Here is a 12,807-nt window from a genome sequence, read left to right on the forward strand (position 1 = left end):
ACTCGCCTGCTGCTCAATCTTGCAATTCAATGATAAACGGCAAGTGGAGTTCATTGAAGTGAATGTTGATATAGCTATGCTAGGGGATTCTGCCATTTTTTTTGGAGTTGGAATCGTTGGGATGGGTTGGTTCTTTTTGCAATTGGGAAACACCAACAAATCCAAAACTAAAGTTAAAATGAAAATGTTATAGTGATAATTACAACTTTATTTCTGAGACTAGATTGTTGAAAATTATAATGAAAAATTTTGAGTATAAATATTTTTTAAAACACGTATAGATAATGGTGTTAGGTGCTCAAATTTGAAAATATAAGAAGTTTATTGTTATTTTTTTCTTTGAAGCTTTTATCATTATCATGTTTTGATAAAAAGTAGAGTAGTAGGTAATTAAATTAACTCAATAGGATATTAAAATTAAAAAAAAAAAGCATCTCCTATTCATTTTAATTGTTGTATGTATTGTATTGTGTAGATTAAATTTTAACTTAGGAATTTGTTTTATGATTTATTAAACAATTGACAAAAAATTCCCATAGTAAAATAAATCATTTTAAAATTTCAAAATTTGTGTGACTTTTGTGAAGGGCAGTTTCGTCAACAAGCAAAAAACCAAGGTTTTCATGCTGGAGTTAAACCCCAGACTGAAAAGTCACCAGTTTCGTGCTTCTTCTTCCCCAAGCTTTCTTCAATCGGTCATCAATGGCGGTTCAATTTCACTCCCTCATGTAACCCTAGCTTTCCATCGAATTTGAATACTGGAATTCTCTCCCAGACTCTTGCTTTTCTCAACCATTACCCATGCTGAAGGTCCTCGCATCTTGCCGTTTCGGGCCGTACCTCCGGCGTCAGGTTCCTTCTGGAGATATTGTGCCTCCATTGCTCCGGGTGCTGAGTTCTCAGAGAGGGCAAAATGGGAGGAGCAAGCATTTTTACCCAAGGTTTTTCTGCTCTGATGCATCGGACCCGGTGGAGTCAGCCGGGGCAGAGAGTGCACGGGTGGAATTGGCGGCTGGAGAAGAGGCGGTGGAGGGGAACTCTTCGTCGGTTATTGTGCCTACTGTGTTCAGACCCGAAGATTGTTTAACTGTTAGTTTTTCATGATCGCTAAAAAATTTAGTTCATTTGTTTGAAAACTATGGATGGTTGTCCATGACTTTAAATCCTTTGAGGAATGAATGCTTTATGCTATTGATGGATCGGGCACTCATGATGTAGTAAACCAAAATCAATATCATAAATTTAATTGGTGATGTATGTGATTAATTATCTGGTCAAATTGAGTCTTTCGAGTCCTTTCTTCTTTGTGGTTTGACTGTTGAATGCGTGAAATATGTAAAATCCAAAGCGTGCTGCAATTTTAATATTATGTTTTTGTTCCATTGCATGGAAGTTGGAACCAATAAGACAGACATGTTTGAGTACACATTTGAAAATCTCTTCATTGATGTTAATAGTTTCCATTTTGTTGTCTTATGTTGCTAACTGATTCTGACTGCACTACTCTGAAAGAAGACCATGTTGCCTTCTTAATGCAAGCATTTTAAGCTTTAAATGTTGTTTTGAAATCACTATTTCTCCGGGAGGATTTTCTTCCGTTAGAAACACAAATTTAAAGAAGAAGAAGAGGGGGATTTACAGGCTCTGTCTGTGTGCGCACAAAGATTCAGATCTCAATATCTTTCAAGGAAAAAGTTGAGCTTCTAAAAGTTATTCAACTCTGTCTCAGGATTCTATTGTCGATCTCGAGTGCTAGCTAGCACTATTAAGGAACTACTTGTGATTTGAGTTTACATAAATATCATTCTTCGTAGTATGAGGAAAATTAGTTCAAGTTTTCCATGAGGAATACATAATGTTTCCGAGTAAATTAAATTGATAATTTAATATGGTGTATGTTTAATTAGAAAAGTGACCAGTAATAATAAAATCCGCGCGATCCAGTTGCAAGTTTTTGATCAACAACAACTGTAATAAGCTAAGCGTAGCAAAATTCAAGCTTGAGTCTAGTGGCTTATGAGAAGGCTTGACTCATTTTGCTCCTCTGGTGAAGGAAGGCTATCTCCTACTTATTTGGTAAGTGTTGGGGGATCTGTTGCAACATGCAGTTCCAACTTGATGTCGATGTCTAGAATGAGTTGTCCGAGATGATTTTCGATGTGGAGATAGATTAGTTGTCAAAAAACACTCTATACTGCTCCAACTAAATGCCGAAAAAACTCATTCAGTTTGAATAATAAGTAGTGGCCATGCAGAAGTCTCCCTGCATGGCTGCTTGAAGGAAAGCGAATTTCTTTGCAAACACGAGTGACATGTTGATGGTAATTTCTGAATTCTGAGGAAATTTAGTAGCCATGGTAATTTTGTTGTGATTTCTAGCAGTGCACTTATCTGTAAATACATGATACCACATGACATTAGAGGAGTTATTTCAGGTGAAATTTTATGTAAACACTGCCGATGAGTCTAAGAAATTAACAGAATCTAAAGTGTGATTGCTACTTGGTGTGAAGACGCGTTACAACTTACAACAGTACTGTTTCCGTGTTGTTTTATGTCAGTAGTTTAACATTTGCATTATCCCTTGGTGCTGCTAAACTCAAATGGTGCTTTCTTTTTTGGTTTTTTTAGCTTTGGGTAGATTTATCCATCAAGGTTTCTGTTACATTAGTTAGCAATTGGAAAAAAGGTCATTGTATTATGGAAAAACCAATGCTGTTAATTCAATTTTTATATTCTGTGTTAGTTTTAGAGTTGGTCAATGATGCAGGTCTTTGTTTCTTGCGCAGGTAATAGCATTACCACTGCCACATAGACCATTATTTCCAGGATTTTATATGCCAATTTATGTCAAGGTATGGCTGCTTGCACCATGTTCTTTGTAATGTAACTAATTGTATCAAAGTTTTATTTGTCAGTCTCTTCTCGAGTTCAATAATATGAGCATAATTTAGGTTGAAGCTGAATGTATAAGCATAAGACATTATTTTAGCACATGCAGGTCATGGAGTTGTTATGAGTGCTGGCCTGTGTCAGAATCTCATTTTTTGTTAAAAATGTGGAAAAAGTTGAACTTTTTTCTTTTCTTTTTTAATTGTTAAATGAGCAAATGACTGAAGTCTGAAATTACACAAGGGTGATATCATCATGTTCCTCTTCATCTTGGTTAGGAAAGACTTTGTCACTTATTCTCCTTTTACAGGATCCAAAATTGTTGGCAGCTTTGGTAGAGAGTAGAAAACGGCAAGCCCCTTATGCTGGTGCTTTCCTCCTAAAGGATGAGTCAGGAACCGAGGGTTCAGATTCAGAAAAGAATATACACGACCTCAAAGGAAAAGATTTATTTGATCGCCTTCATGAAGTTGGCACATTAACTCAGGTTATTTCTAGCATCCAGTTTGCTAATTATTAAAAACCCTTTATCCACTCATAAATTCTCTGGATTTGATCAAACTGACTTACATACTAGATAACAAGCATTCAAGGGGATCAGATAGTTCTTATTGGTCCACAGGAGACTTAGAATAACAGAAATGGTGAGTTGGAATCCTTTATTCTTTGTGGATTGTTTATTCTCTATTTCTGTCTTGATTAATCTATTTTGGTTACTGAAACTCTATCCATTCGTTTCGTTTATTAAAGATGGTCTTTTCTCAGTTATTGTTATATGCAGACATGCACACCTGCACACAGTAGATCATCCATGTTTATATGTACTGCTCATTTGCATATCTATTGAGCAGAGTCGGGACAACTGAAGTAACTGTCTTCTGCAGGTCATGAAGATCCACTGACGGTCAAAATCGATCATCTCAAGGTCCTGCAAATTCTTCATATGCCTTAACTGCTTTCTCTTATATTAGTTGAAACCCAGTTTATTGGGAAACTTTGTTTGACAAGTGCGATGCGTTTATTAGGAAAAACCATATGATAAGGATGATGACATTCTGAAGGCCACTTCATTTGAAGTTATATCTACTTTGAGAGATGTTTTGAAGACAAGTTCTCTTTGGCGTGATCACGTCCAAACTTACACCCAGGATATATTATATTTCTTTATAGTACCATATCTAAGTGGCTATAATATTTTTAATAATCCAAGCTCCCCAACACTATTTAGGAACTAGTTCAATCTAGTTCTTCCCAAATTCTTGACAAATGGAAGTTCTGGGACATAATTTCTTACATAGCTTGCACGCCTGAATCTGTATTAAATAGTTAGCAACTACTTGTTCACATTCTTTTCTTTAGGAGGTTAAAAAATTTGATATGTTGACCAGTCGATCTATGGATTTGATAAATGTTGCCATGATCATGAAGAATCTTAACGATAGGATTTTAAATAATTTCTACACTTCGGTAGAACCGTTACCTTGTGTACTAGGGATTGTGAATATCGGCACAATCGTAGAATTTTATTTGATGCAAATAAAATAAGTGGCATATGCCAACTTTATTTAAAAAGAAAAAAAAATTTCTGATGAAAAATGAAATTTTCATTTCCTAATCGCAAGTGTGTTGTAATGCTTCAATCAGCTCGTGGGTTGAAGCTATATTCACTTGCAGAAGATTTACTTTTGAGTTAGCTGGAAGAATTTTAATTTTAAAAAAGAACTTAGCGATTGAGAATGAGTCTTGAATCACTTGATATTTTATGGATGCTCAATCTGCCTACAACGCTATCTCATATAGTGTTACACTGTTACGAGTTTGAGTGATATTTCTAATTTCCCAAGAAAAAATATTGCAAAAGTTGGTGAGGGTGTATCCCTTGATTGGTCTGCGTGCATCTGTCTCTCATAGTTAAGCTGTTAATATTTAGACATTCATTGTCAGCACATTGGCGAGTTTTACATATACCAAGATCTGGCTATGATATTGGAGCGGCATATATCTAGGTGCAAATTAAGGATATTTCACATGTGCCAAGGATAGGTGCTCGAGAAGAAACTCGATGTAAGAGTAATTTACTCAAGTCTAATGTTATGCCTACATGCTTCTTTTTAGAACTGAAAGGTGAGCATTGATTTTCTTTCTTCCTATGTATTATCTGTCTGCATTATTAGCATGCCTAGCTTACCATCTTAGTCTGTGATTTTTATTGTTTCTCATTTCATTAATCCTAATGAAGGTATTTTATAGTACACCAGCTGGCACGAGAGACGAGGTGGAAGCACCATTATGAGCTCGATTTTTCCTGACTCGTATTAATCATGTTTAGAAAACAAAGAGTGTTGTTCCGGTTCTATATTTATTCGTCCTTTCAATTGTCATGTGGGGTTTCGGGAACTTCCTATATGATTTCATCAAGCGAGTGCTGTAGTAACGAACAATGGTGGTTGGGAGGTGGGAAAATTCGAAAGTCAGGGTGTGTGCCCACTTTTTTTTTTCTCATGATGGATGTCCTACAACGGGAAACATGTTTGGAGGAACTTCAAACTTCAAAGCATTTGTATTACTCGGGAGCATATTACTTTTAAGCTACCCTTGCGTGAGGTTCTTTGACAGGAAATAAAATAAAATAAAATATAAAAGGAAAAACATGGGATAAATGTTGATAAATGTTTACTGTTCACAGCCTCATGGCTTGTGCTCAGATTTTGGTTATTGGTGTTCGAAACTATATGATTGACTTGATAACTTGTTAAATTTCCCTCTTTTCATATTTTTGTTGCTCATCATGCCTCCTTATGCAGGTACACAAACGATTAAAACTAACATTGGAATTGGTGAAGAAAGAGATGGAGATTAGCAAAATCCAGGTATGAAATCGATTAGATATCTTTCTTACATTTGTCCATTCGGTAATTTACCTCTTTTTGTTGTATAAAGGAATCCATAGCTAAGGCTATTGAAGAAAAGATAAGTGGGGAGCAGCGTCGGTACTTGTTGAATGAACAGCTCAAGGCCATAAAGAAGGCATGTGTCTTAGTTTTTTCTTTAAACTCGTATATTTTGCTGTCACATGAAATGCAAAAATTTGCTTCACCACCACAAGTTTTGGAGTTCCCCAACCCCCCCCCAACTCGGCGTTTACCCCCCACCCCTAAAAAAAAACCTCATTGGTACTCATTGAATGAGCTGTGCTATTTGAGATGCCTGAGTCAGGAAAGCTGATTGTGATTTTAATGCTCAGGAATTGGGATTGGAGACAGATGACAAAACCGCCCTTTCTGGTTTGCTCTCTTTTATCTAGATACTTTTTATTAGAGTTTTTCCTGTCAAAAAAATCTGTAATGGTTGATACTTATGCTTCATCTTGCCAAACTTCATGCACGCATATATGAAGTGAGACAGAAATATAGAATATTAGATACTTTTATTTGCTTTCATCCCTGGATTTGTGTGCGTTTCTGAATTAGTGAGCCTATTTATTGGGTTTATTGGATTAATGTTCATCTTGATAAGATATTTTCACAAATATCACTTATAATTGCATCATGAAAGGTCAGCGTTTTTATTTTTATTTTGTATGATTCATTGGCTTTATGAATACATATCTGATCAAAGTTCGCTGCAGTAGATTTCGCTTCATATGACATCTCTGTTGCCCTGAGATGTGATTTTACTGGTTTAGTACGCGTTGATCTCTGAGTTTTGTTCCATGTAAACTGTTCTAGCATTAAGAGTGCCTGAAGTTTGATATAGGAGATGCCTTTTGGTTCGTATTTGCTCTTGCTTCAGGAATCTACTGCTCAGTTCTCATCAATTTTCATAGCTATTTTATTTTTGACATCCTGCATTTATTGCAGCAAAGTTTAGGGGAAAGGCTTGAGCCAAAGAAGGAGAAAATCCCATCTCATGTTTTGCAAGTCATAGAAGAAGAATTGACTAAATTACAACTCTTGGAAGCTAGTTCTAGTGAATTTAATGTGACACGCAATTATCTTGATTGGTTGACTGCATTGCCTTGGGGAGAATACAGGTGTGTAGTAAACTATCCTTAGCACGGTTATTACTTGGTGTTTTTTTTCCTAATTATTCCAAGTATACCACTTTCTATGGCATATTTGCCATTGTTTACAAAGTTAGTGTGTCAGTATCTATCTATACTATATATAATAGTTGAGCACATTAGAATGAGAACATCAACTTGTTTTCCAAAATTGCCCTTTACAGTTTACACTATATCAATAAGCACATTTGATTTGATTTATATACATTTTCATATTTTTCTCAATTAACCGTTATAGATAGTCTGTAATGATAAATAACCTTTAAATTTATTTTATATTATTTTAAAAATGAAAATAATGATAATTTTAAAATTATTGAAAAAATATTAATTTTTATATATAACATATAATACTAAATATATAATATGATTTTATACACACGCAGCGCGTGCGTGCGGTTATGCTAGTGAGGATAAAATGTTTTGAATTTTTGTAATGGACATATAGCGAAGAGAGAGCACAGTACAATACCTAATTTACATAGTTTGGCTATGATGGCTTTATTTATGACAGAGTGCTTAGATGTCTAAATTATATCAATCTCTTTTAGATGACAACTTTGCTGTAAGCCTGTAACTCGAGCACAAATTGTGGATGAAGGTCAATTTATTATTTATTTTTTTGAAATTTTACAGTGATGAGAACTTTATTGTAACTGAAGCCCAAAAAATTCTGGATGAAGATCATTATGGATTGACAGATGTCAAAGAAAGAATATTGGAATTCATAGCAGTGGGGGAATTGAGAGGAACCTCGCAAGGTTGGGCAGTTCCTCAACACTTTGTTCTCTTTCTTCACTTTATTGAATTAAGTTGACACTCCCGAAAAATGTAATTTCTATCTGCTGATGGATTCCTCTGATGTGAAAATCTTTTTCCTTTTACAGTTATTTTGCCAATAAATTTGTATGTGTGGATGTGTGTGCATGCAAGCACATGTATGGCACATGTCTTGATGTGAGGAAAATGCTCAGCAGACTACAAAATTGTGTTATGGTTTTTTTTTTATGAGAGTCGATAATATATTATATACGTGAAAGATATGGATTACACAAGGCGGACAAGAGATCCGCAAATTAATGTGTGTTATGGTTTTTGATCTGTACATTATCATCTTCATGTTTTTCTTGTAAGATATGTGTGCATAAAAGTAAACCATACATCGAGTTTTGGAGGTTTTTGTTGTTGGTTATGGAGTATTCTCCCTGGGGTTTGTACCAAATGGGGAAACATTAAATATGTTTCATTTTCTTGATCTATTCGTATTTGGAAAGAAGTGCCAGTTTTTTAGCAAACTTCATTTTCTCATTTTAAGCCTCACTTTTGAATTAATATTACTGTGCTTTTGTTTATTTTTTGTATGACTTCATTGTCTCGTTTAAAAACTTCTTTAAATCATTTGTTCTGTGGCACAATCTCTGCTTTTTGAATTGTGAACTAGTGGTTCTCTTTATGATCATCTTATTTGTTTTACAGGGAAAATCATATGTCTGTTCTGGTCCCCCTGGAGTGGGTGGAAGGAAACAAACAAGATATTGGGCGTTCAATTGCTCGGGCATTGAACAGTAAATTTTACCGGTTCTCTGTTGGTGGTTTATCTGATGTGCTGCTGAAATGCAAGGTGTGTAATGAAACCTTGAAACTTTTGAGATGGTTATAAAAATATGTTTTTGATGTGACATGTGTTGACCAACTGGAATTTACAATTAGGGGCATCGCCGAACCTATAATGGTGCCATGCCAGGGAAGATGGTGCAATTGCAATGTCTAAAGAGTGTGGTGAACAGCTAATCCTCTTGTTTTGATTGATGAGATTAGATAAGGTAATTAATCTACCCCTTCTGTTGGATAGAACACTATGATATTCATCTGTAATTTGGTTTCTTTGAGGTATTCATTCTTTCAATTGAATTTTGCATCCTTGAATGACATGCGCTAGTTGGCAGTTGGGTAGAGGACATTGCAGGTGATCCAGCAAGGTGCAATGCTGGAACTTCTTGATACCAGAGCAGAACGCAAATTTTCTGGACCCACTATCTGTGATGTTCCCATCGAATTTACGAAGGTTAGCGGGTATTGAACAAGATGAAGTGGGTGATGTTTGTGATTGTGGACATTGTTTATTGGTTCCCTTATGGTGGGTGTTAGTTGACTTGTGAATGATTGCCACAAGCGAAAGATATTTTCAGTATTAAAAAAAATATGGACTTTTGGGACCAATTAAATTACTTGTGATGGGAAAAATAAATTGGGAACTTCAAGGTTCCTCTTTGATTCTTGACTATTGTTGCTCACTCGGCTGGGTTTTTTTTGTCTTCCAAAAGCATTGACTATGATGCATTTGGCGCTCAAACTCAGGGACCTAGATTGTGTGATAGGTGAAGCTTGACTTTGTTCGTTTTTCAATTTGTGTTAGTATGCATTTCAGAAAGTTTTAGGAATAGTATCCCTTCGATACTGTCTGCTTCTGGGTTTTATTTCACCAGCAATATATTTGACTGAATTAGAACTACCTTCTAGTCTGTTTCATGTTCTAGTTTAGACTCCTTATTAGTAAACCTCAGATTCATTTTCTTTCTGGGGTTTCTTTTATCTTTTCCTTCATCCCTTTTTCCACAAATCAACACAAGTTGGAAGAAATAGTAAACATGGTGTCTTTTCTGAATTTTCAATGGGGAAGACAGAATACTGTATATTGCCTGTATTACGGATACAGAGGATATCCAGTTGGATTTTTTTCTTATGCATTTACGGAGTGAAAAATTCAACTTTTTGGATTTTAGTATTTGGAGCGGGTCCCCTATGAAAATAAGTGAGACTCATGTAATCCAATTGTTTTAAGATTGATGGAGTTGTAATTATCCTGGAGTAGCATAATCTTTGCCCATCTAGCTCGTCTCCCCAAAGTCATGCCATCGGTCAATACAATGGCAATAATTTGCTAAAAATTTCACTAAATTATTGCAAGATCCAAAATGCTAGTAATACCCTTTTCAATCGTGGAACTGATGCTGTTGTGTTTAGAATCTTTCGATCGAGTAAAAATATGGAACAGCATTTCCGTCACCTAAAAGGCTTTTTAGGTCAAACTGAGGTTAGTTTTAGGGTAGTTACATAAATTTTTAGGTGATGTGTTCTGAATTTTTGGGTAGCTCCATCTCAATATGTGATTTTCGCTTATCAAATTGTATGCGCAGTGATGCCATATGTTTTGGAAGTTTTGATAAATTCCATATCGGAAAGTTGAAATTGGTGGAAACTGTATTTAGCTGTCAATGGAAATCGTTAGTGTATTTTCACTTATGGAATAGCTCAAAATTTAATATGGTTTATAATTATATGCTTGCTGAAACTTGATATGTACACTAGTTGCACACTTGAAATATTGGAAATGGCCTCTTTGTGATTGCTAAAATCAAAATGAGGATCTTCTCAATGAGGCTTCTCAGGTTATTTTACTTGTGCAAGCTCTCAAAGAGTATATATTGCTGTTCATGAAACATCTCGTGATGTAATTTGAGATTTTGTTGAAAGTTGGGGGATCTTTTGCTAACCTGCTGAGTATGTTGTATAATTTTACTCTTGGTGTGGTTTTGTTTGTCTGCACAAGCAAATGTTGTGGAAATGATACCCAATCCCCTTTTGCGATAGAATGGAAGTAATCTCCATTGCTGGTTATATCACGGATGAGAAATGGCACATTGCACGAGATTATTTGGAGAAAGCCACTCGAAGAAGCTTGTGGCATCAAGCCTGAGCAGGTATTTTCATGTCTCTTGCATGCACTTCTTGCAGATAGTCAACAGGGAAGAGACTTACCATCATCCACATGTTAATGTTGTTACTGTTCACCTTTGGAAAATCAGTTCTGGTGTTAATATAGCACACAAAGGCGAGAAAGGGACATTCCGGTTCTACATGAACTCCAATTAAATATAAGTTATTTGGGTGTGGGTAGACTGTTGTGTAGAAGGACAATTTAAATTTTTTGCAGAATTAGTGAAATAGAAAAGTAAATATTGACTGCTGTTGGTGCTTCTGACAGTCCAAATGGTTATAGTCGCTAGATGGATGCCATATGCTTCAAGATATAGGTGCCATTTTATAATTTTTGTTCTATGCCCTAATGCCCTTTCGCTTTTGAAAAACAAAACTAATAATTTTGGAGTAAATTTTCAATTCTTTTTGGGTAATACAAGGTTTGCTTGTTAATCAATTTTTCTGCAATAAACTCGCAACATTTCCATATTTGTTGCTCTCAAACCACTTGAATAAAATTACTATTTGGAATGTGATTTTTGGTGATCTATGTCAGACTAATAATCGTCTTGGTTTCTATGTTCTTATATTAAACTAATTGTTTTAGTTGACGTGTATCCTGATGATTGTTGCCTTTTCTAAAAAATATAAGTGTTGCCATCCAAAGTACATGGCTCCTCAAGACCTCATCGTCTATATTAAATTGGCCCTTCCATGAATGATTTGTGTCTCATCTAATGTTTCATTTATTGGTGTTAATTAGCTTAAATTATAATATCCTAGCACTATCTTGTTTTTGACTGATTTTTTGCTTAACCTCTAGGTTAGCTCGTTTCAATTTATGATGAATAAACATCGACTTAGGGTCCTTCTCAATTGCACAATTAAATAATAATTTTTCCCTTGTTGAATCAGGTTGAGGTCACAGATTCTGCACTTCTTGCCTTGATTGAAAATTACTGCAGAGTGGCAGGGGTTCGAAATCTTCAAAAAGCCAAATTGAGAAGATATATAGAAAGGTTTTCTTGTAGCTTTGATTTTATTGCAAGTTTGAAGTGTTTCATATGGTTCAATTGTGTTGAGCCCTAATGTTTTTATGACCAGCACTAATTTTAATATTTTCCATGGAATGAGAATTCTTTTTTTGTTTTTTTATTATGTTAATGATTCTTTTCTTTGTTTGCTGACAGATTGCTCTAAAACTTGTGCGACAAGGAGAGAACATTGAACCTGCGGTTGCTCAAGTTGTCCAACCTGACGAGGAAAAGGCAGAATCCGGTACTGTGTCAAATGAAACTGTAGAAGCTGAAATTGTAACCACAGATTCCCACTCCCCAGATGATCAAAATCCAACTTCTTTTGATCAATCTGTTACTCCGGAGGTATCATAAATGCTCTCTGCTGTGCTCATTGATGGAAAGTTTACCTTTTTTTAACTTCTTTAAAATGATGATGTAGATTAACTTCACAAGGATGTGAACTCGTGAACAAACTTGATATGCTGATAATGTTTTTTAAACTGCAGTGAATATTCACTTATAATCACTTTTAATCTATAATCTAAAGCTTTGGTTTCCTTGTGCTGACCTGCGTGTTTTTCAATGTTGTATCCACTTGGTAGTTGCTGATGCTGACTTCTGTTTATACTCTGTCTTATCCTCCTAGGATACTCTAGAAGTTGTAAAAGTTCAAGAAAGCGAATCGAATAGAACAGTAGAAAAGGTTTCAGTTGACACATCTAATCTTGTTGACTATGTTGGAAAGCCAGTTTTCCATGCCGAGCGCATATATGATCAAACTCCAGTTGGAGTTGTTATGGGTCTCGCATGGACCTCAATGGGTGGCTCGACACTATATGTAGAGACCAGTCTGGTTGAACAAGGAGAAGGTAAAGGGGCACTCAATCTCACTGGGCAACTAGGAGAAGTCATGAAAGAAAGTGCTCAGATTGCGAACACTGTTGCGAGGGCCATATTGCTTGAGAAGGATCCAGAGAATCACTTCTTTGCAAATTCGAAGGTTCATCTTCATGTTCCTGCCGGAGCTACTCCTAAGGATGGTCCCAGTGCTGGTTGCACCATGATTACGTCCAT

General features: G+C 35.6%; 1 pseudogene; it reads left to right on the forward strand.

The window, feature by feature from the left end:
• Positions 1-632: 632 nt before the first annotated feature.
• The window catches only part of LOC140888595 (lon protease homolog 1, mitochondrial-like), a 13,429-nt pseudogene continuing 1,254 nt past the window's right edge, over positions 633-12,807 (forward strand).

The sequence above is a fragment of the Henckelia pumila genome, chromosome 3 (genome assembly GCF_033568475.1).
Source record: "Henckelia pumila isolate YLH828 chromosome 3, ASM3356847v2, whole genome shotgun sequence".
In the NCBI taxonomy this organism is placed as follows: Eukaryota; Viridiplantae; Streptophyta; class Magnoliopsida; order Lamiales; family Gesneriaceae; genus Henckelia; species Henckelia pumila.